Here is a 7,017-nt window from a genome sequence, read left to right as displayed (position 1 = left end):
GATTTTTGCGAGTTGAGCTTCCTTTAAGGAACAAAGTTGTTTTTCACCGAGAAAGAAAGATCCAGTCCTGGATTCTCAGATGCATATTATTCACTTATCAAAGCCATAAGAAATGTGTGTCCTCATGCCTTCTATCTTGCAAGAATCAGCTGTTTCTCTTGTTAGCAACGAAAAGTTGCACTTTGCGAGATGAGCTTCCCCTAAGGAACAACGCTGTTTTTCACCGAGAAAGAAAGATCCAGTCCTGGATTCTAAATGCATATGAGAATCTTTCTAAAGCCATAAGAAATATGTGTCCTGATACATTCTTTCTGTCAGGAATCGACTGTTTCACTTGTTAGCAGAATAATGCTACTCTTTGCGAGCTGAATTTCCCCTAAGGAACGAATGCGCTTTGCATCCAGAAAGAGAGCTCCAGGCCTGGATTCTCTAATGCATGTGATTCACTAACAAGAGCCATAAGAATACTGTGTCCTGATGCCTTCTATCTGACAGGAATCGACTGTTTCACTTGTTAGCAAAGCAAAGTTGCCCTTTGCTCATTGAGCTTCCCCTAAGGAACAACAGTGCTTTGCATCCAGAAAGAGAGCTCCAGTCCTGGATTCTCTGATGCATGTGATTCACTAGCCAGAGCCATAAGAATACTGTGTCCTGATGCCTCCTGTCTGACAGGAATCGACTGTTTCACTTGTTAGCAAAGCAAAGTTGCACTTTGCTCGTTGAGCTTCCCCTAAGGAACAACAGTGCTTTGCATCCAGAAAGAGAGCTCCAGTCCTGGATTCTCTGATGCATGTGATTCACTAGCCAGAGCCATAAGAATACTGTGTCCTGATGCCTTCTGTCTGACAGGAATCGACTGTTTCACTTGTTAGCAAAGCAAAGTTGCACTTTGCTCGTTGAGCTTCCCCTAAGGAACAACAGTGCTTTGCACAGTGAAAGCAAGCTCCAGCCCTGGAGTTTTAGATGCATATGATTTACTTTCCAAAACCAAAAGAAATATGTGCCCTGATGTCTCCTGTCTGTCAGAAATCAAGAGTTTCACGTGTTAGAAGAGCAAAGGTGCACTTTGCGATAGGAGCTTCCCGTACGTAACAACTGTGTTTTTCACCAAGAAAGAAAGCTCCAGACCTGCATTCTCGAATGCATATGATTCACTTATCAAAGCCATAAGAAATGTGTGTCTTTATGCTTCCTGTCTTGCAAGAATCAGCTGTTTCGCTTGTTAGCAACGTAAAGTCGCACTTTGCGAGTGGAGCTTCCTTTAAGGAACAAAGTTGTTTTTCACCGAGAAAGAATACCCAGGCCTGGATTCTCAGATGCATATTATTCACTTATCAAAGCCATAAGAAATGTGTGTCCTTATGGTTCCTGTCTTGCAAGAATCAGCTGTTTCTCTTGTTAGAAACGAAAAGTTGCACTTTGAGAGATGAGCTTCCCTTAAGGAACAAAGTTGTTTTTCGCCGAGAAAGAAAGATCCAGTCCTGGCTTCTCAGATGCATATGAGAATCTTTCTAAAGCCATAAGAAATATGTGTCCTTATACATTCTTTCTGTCAGGAATCGACTGTTTCACTTGTTCGCAGATAAATGCTACTCTTTGCGAGCTGAACTTCCCCTAAGGAACAACTGTGCTTTGCATCCAGAAAGAGAGCTCCAGTCCTGGATTCTCTGATGCATGTGATTCACTAGCCAGAGCCATAAGAATACTGTGTTCTGATGACTTATGTCCGATAGGAATCGACTGTTTCACTTGTTAGCAAAGAAAAGTTGCCCTTTGCTCATTGAGCTTCCCCTAAAGAAACAACAGTGCTTTGCACCATGAAAGCAAGCTCCAGCCCTGGAGTTTTAGATGCATATGATTTACTTTCCAAAACCATAAGAAATATGTGCCTTGATGTCTCCTGTCTGTCTGAAATCAAGAGTTTAACGTGTTAGAAGAGCAAAGGTGCACTTTGCGATAGGAGCTTCCGGTACGTAACAACTGTGTTTTTCACCAAGAAAGAAAGCTCCAGACCTGCATTCTCGAATGCATATGATTCACTTATCAAAGCCATAAGAAATATATGTCCTTATGCCTTCTATCTTGCAAGAATCAACTTTTTCTCTTGTTAGCAACGAAAAGTTGCACTTTGCGAGATGAGCTTCCCCTAAGGAACAACGCTGTTTTTCACAGAGAAAGAAAGATCCAGTCCTGGATTCTCAGATGCATATGAGAATCTTTCTAAAGCCATAAGAAATATGTGTCCTGATACATTCTTTCTGGCAGGAGTCAACTGTTTCACTTGTTCGCAGATAAATGCTACTCTTTGCGAGCTGAACTTCCCCTAAGTAACAACTGTGCTTTGCATCCAGAAAGAGAGCTCCAGACCTGCATTCTCTGATGCATGTGATTCACTAACCAGAGCCATAAAAATACTGTGTCCTGATGCCTTCTGTCTGACAGGAATCGACTGTTTCACTTGTTAGCAAAGCAAAGTTGCACTTTGCTCGTTGAGCTTCCCCTAAGGAACAACAGTGCTTTGCATTTAGAAAGAGAGCTCCAGTCCTGGATTCTCTGATGCATGTGATTCACTAGCCAGAGCCATAAGAATACTGTGTCCTGATGCCTTCTGTCTGACAGGAATCGACTGTTTCACTTGTTAGCAAAGCAAAGTTGCACTTTGCTCGTTGAGCTTCCCCTAAGGAACAACAGTGCTTTGCACAGTGAAAGCAAGTTCCAGCCTCGGAGTTTTAGATGCATATGATTTACTTTCCAAAACCAAAAGAAATATGTGCTCTGATGTCTCCTGTCTGTCTGAAATCAAGAGTTTCACGTTTTAGAAGAGCAAAGGTGCATTTTGCGATAGGAGCTTCCCGTACGTAACAACTGTGTTTTTCACCAGGAAAGAAAGCTCCAGACCTGCATTCTCGAATGCATATGATTCACTTATCAAAGCCATAAGAAATGTGTGTCTTTATGCTTTCTGTCTCGCAAGAATCAACTGTTTCTCTTGTTAGCAACGAAAAGTTGCACTTTGCGAGATGAGCTTCCCCTAAGGAACAACGCTGTTTTTCACAGAGAAAGAAAGATCCAGGCCTGGATTCTCAGATGCATATGAGAATCTTTCTAAAGCCATAAGAAATATGTGTCCTGATACATTCTTTCTGTCAGGAATCGACTGTTTCACTTGTTAGCAGAATAATGCTACTCTTTGCGAGCTGAACTTCCCCTAAGGAACAACTGCGCTTTGCATCCAGAAAGAGAGCTCCAGTCCTGGATTCTCTAATGCATGTGATTCACTAACAAGAGCCATAAGAATACTGTGTCCTGATGCCTTCTATCTGACAGGAATCGACTGTTTCACTTGTTAGCAAAGCAAAGTTGCCCTTTGCTCGTTGAGCTTCCCCTAAGGAACAACAGTGCTTTGCATCCAGAAAGAGAGCTCCAGTCCTGGATTCTCTGATGCATGTGATTCACTAGCCAGAGCCATAAGAATACTGTGTCCTGATGCCTCCTGTCTGACAGGAATCGACTGTTTCACTTGTTAGCAAAGCAAAGTTGCACTTTGCTCGTTGAGCTTCCCCTAAGGAACAACAGTGCTTTGCATCCAGAAAGAGAGCTCCAGTCCTGGATTCTCTGATGCATGTGATTCACTAGCCAGAGCCATAAGAATACTGTGTCCTGATGCTTTCTGTCTGACAGGAATCGACTGTTTCACTTGTTAGCAAAGCAAAGTTGCACTTTGCTCGTTGAGCTTCCCCTAAAGAACAATTGTCCTTTTCACCGTGAAAGCAAGCTCCAGCCCTGGAGTTTTAGATGCATATGATTTACTTTCCAAAACCATAACAAATATATGCCCTGATGTCTCCTGTCCGTCAGAAATCCAGAGTTTCACGTGTTAGAAGAGCAAAGGTGCACTTTGCGAGAGGAGCTTCCCGTACGTAACAACTGTGTTTTCACCAAGAAAGGAAGCTCCAAACCCGCATTCTCAGATGCATATGATTCACTTATCAAAGCCATAAGAAATGTGTGTCCTTATGCCTTCTGTCTTGCAAGGATCAGCTGTTTCTCTTGTTAGCAACGTAAAGTCGCATTTTGCGAGTTGAGCTTCCCGTAAGGAACAAAGTTCTTTTTCACCGAGAAAGAAAGATCCAGTCCTGGATTCTCAGATGCATATTATTCACTTATCAAAGCCATAAGAAATGTGTGTCCTCATGCCTTCTATCTTGCAAGAATCAGCTGTTTCTCTTGTTAGCAACGAAAAGTTGCACTTTGCGAGATGAGCTTCCCCTAAGGAACAACGCTGTTTTTCACCGAGAAAGAAAGATCCAGTCCTGGATTCTAAATGCATATGAGAATCTTTCTAAAGCCATAAGAAATATGTGTCCTTATACATTCTTTCTGTCAGGAGTCAACTGTTTCACTTGTTCGCAGATAAATGCTACTCTTTGCGAGCTGAACTTCCCCTAAGGAACAACTGTGCTTTGCATCCAGAAAGAGAGCTCCAGTCCTGGATTCTCTAATGCATGTGATTCACTAACAAGAGCCATAAGAATGCTGTGTCCTGATGCCTTCTGTCTGACAGGAATCGACTGTTTCACTTGTTAGCAAAGCAAAGTTGCACTTTGCTCGTTGAGCTTCCCCTAAGGAACAACAGTGCTTTGCATCCAGAAAGAGAGCTCCAGTCCTGGATTCTCTGATGCATGTGATTCACTAGCCAGAGCCATAAGAATACTGTGTCCTGATGCCTCCTGTCTGACAGGAATCGACTGTTTCACTTGTTAGCAAAGCAAAGTTGCACTTTGCTCGTTGAGCTTCCCCTAAGGAACAACAGTGCTTTGCATCCAGAAAGAGAGCTCCAGTCCTGGATTCTCTGATGCATGTGATTCACTAGCCAGAGCCATAAGAATACTGTGTCCTGATGCTTTCTGTCTGACAGGAATCGACTGTTTCACTTGTTAGCAAAGCAAAGTTGCACTTTGCTCGTTGAGCTTCCCCTAAAGAACAATTGTGCTTTTCACCGTGAAAGCAAGCTCCAGCCCTGGAGTTTTAGATGCATATGATTTACTTTCCAAAACCATAACAAATATATGCCCTGATGTCTCCTGTCCGTCAGAAATCCAGTTTCACGTTTTAGAAGAGCAAAGGTGCACTTTGCGAGAGGAGCTTCCCGTACGTAACAACTGTGTTTTCACCAAGAAAGGAAGCTCCAAACCTGCATTCTCAGATGCATATGATTCACTTATCAAAGCCATAAGAAATGTGTGTCCTTATGCCTTCTGTCTTGCAAGGATCAGCTGTTTCTCTTGTTAGCAACGTAAAGTCGCATTTTGCGAGTTGAGCTTCCTTTAAGGAACAAAGTTGTTTTTCACCGAGAAAGAAAGATCCAGTCCTGGATTCTCAGATGCATATTATTCACTTCTCAAAGCCATAAGAAATGTGTGTCCTCATGCCTTCTATCTTGCAAGAATCAGCTGTTTCTCTTGTTAGCAACGAAAAGTTGCACTTTGCGAGATGAGCTTCCCCTAAGGAACAACGCTGTTTTTCACCGAGAAAGAAAGATCCAGTCCTGGATTCTAAATGCATATGAGAATCTTTCTAAAGCCATAAGAAATATGTGTCCTGATACAGTCTTTCTGTCAGGAATCGACTGTTTCACTTGTTAGCAGAAAAATGCTACTCTTTGCGAGCTGAATTTCCCCTAAGGAACAACAGTACTTTGCATCCAGAAAGAGAGCTCCAGTCCTGGATTCTCTAATGCATGTGATTCACTAACAAGAGCCATAAGAATACTGTGTCCTGATGCCTTCTGTCTGACAGGAATCGACTGTTTAACTTAGGAAATCAAAGTTGCATTTGCTCGTTGACCTTCCCCTAAGGAACAACAGTGCTTTGCACAGTGAAAGCAAGCTCCAGCCCTGGAGTTTTAGATGCATATGATTTACTTTCCAAAACCATAAGAAATATGTGCCCTGATGTCTCCTGTCTGTCAGAAATCAAGAGTTTCACGTGTTGGAAGAGCAAAGGTGCACTTTGCGATAGGAGCTTCCGGTACGTAACAACTGTGTTTTTCAGCAAGAAAGAAAGCTCCAGACCTGCATTCTCAAATGCATATGATTCACTTATCAAAGCCATAAGATATATATGTCCTTATGCCTTCTGTCTTGCAAGAATCAACTGTTTCTCTTGTTAGCAACGAAAAGTTGCACTTTGCGAGATGAGCTTCCCCTAAGGAACAAAGTTCTTTTTCACCGAGAAAGAAAGATCCAGTCCTGGATTCTAAGATGCATGTGAGAATCTTTCTAAAGCCATAAGAAATATGTGTCCTGATACAGACTTTCTGGCAGGAATCGACTGTTTCACTTGTTAGCAGAATAATGCTACTCTTTGCCAGCTGAACTTCCCCTAAGGAACAAGTGCGCTTTGCATCCAGAAAGAGAGCTCCAGGCCTGGATTCTCTAATGCATGTGATTCACTAACAAGAGCCATAAGAATACTGTGTCCTGATGCCTTCTGTCTGACAGGAATCGACTGTTTCACTTGTTAGCAAAGCAAAGTTGCACTTTGCTCGTTGAGCTTCCCCTAAGGAACAACAGTGCTTTGCACAGTGAAAGCAAGCTCCAGCCCTTGAGTTTTAGATGTATATGATTTACTTTGCAAAACCATAAGAAATATGTGCCCTGATGTCTCCTGTCTGTCAGAAATCAAGAGTTTCACGTGTTAGAAGAGCAAAGGTACACTTTCCGATAGGAGCTTCCCGTACGTAACAACTGTGTTTTCACCAAGAAAGGAAGCTCCAAACCTGCATTCTCGAATGCATATGATTCACTTTTCAAAGCCATAAGAAATGTTTGTCCTTATGCTTACTGTCATGCAAGAATCAGCTGTTTCTCTTGTTAGCAACGTAAAGTCGCACTTTGCGAGTTGAGCTCCCCGTAAGGAACAAAGTTGTTTTTCACGGAGAAAGAAAGATCCAGGCCTGGATTCTCAGATGCATATTATTCACTTATCAAAGCCATAAGAAATGTGTGTCCTTAT

This window comes from Pithys albifrons, chromosome 3, assembly GCF_047495875.1.
Source record: "Pithys albifrons albifrons isolate INPA30051 chromosome 3, PitAlb_v1, whole genome shotgun sequence".
NCBI classification, from domain to species: domain Eukaryota; kingdom Metazoa; phylum Chordata; class Aves; order Passeriformes; family Thamnophilidae; genus Pithys; species Pithys albifrons.
Note: the sequence above shows the minus strand (reverse complement) of the source record.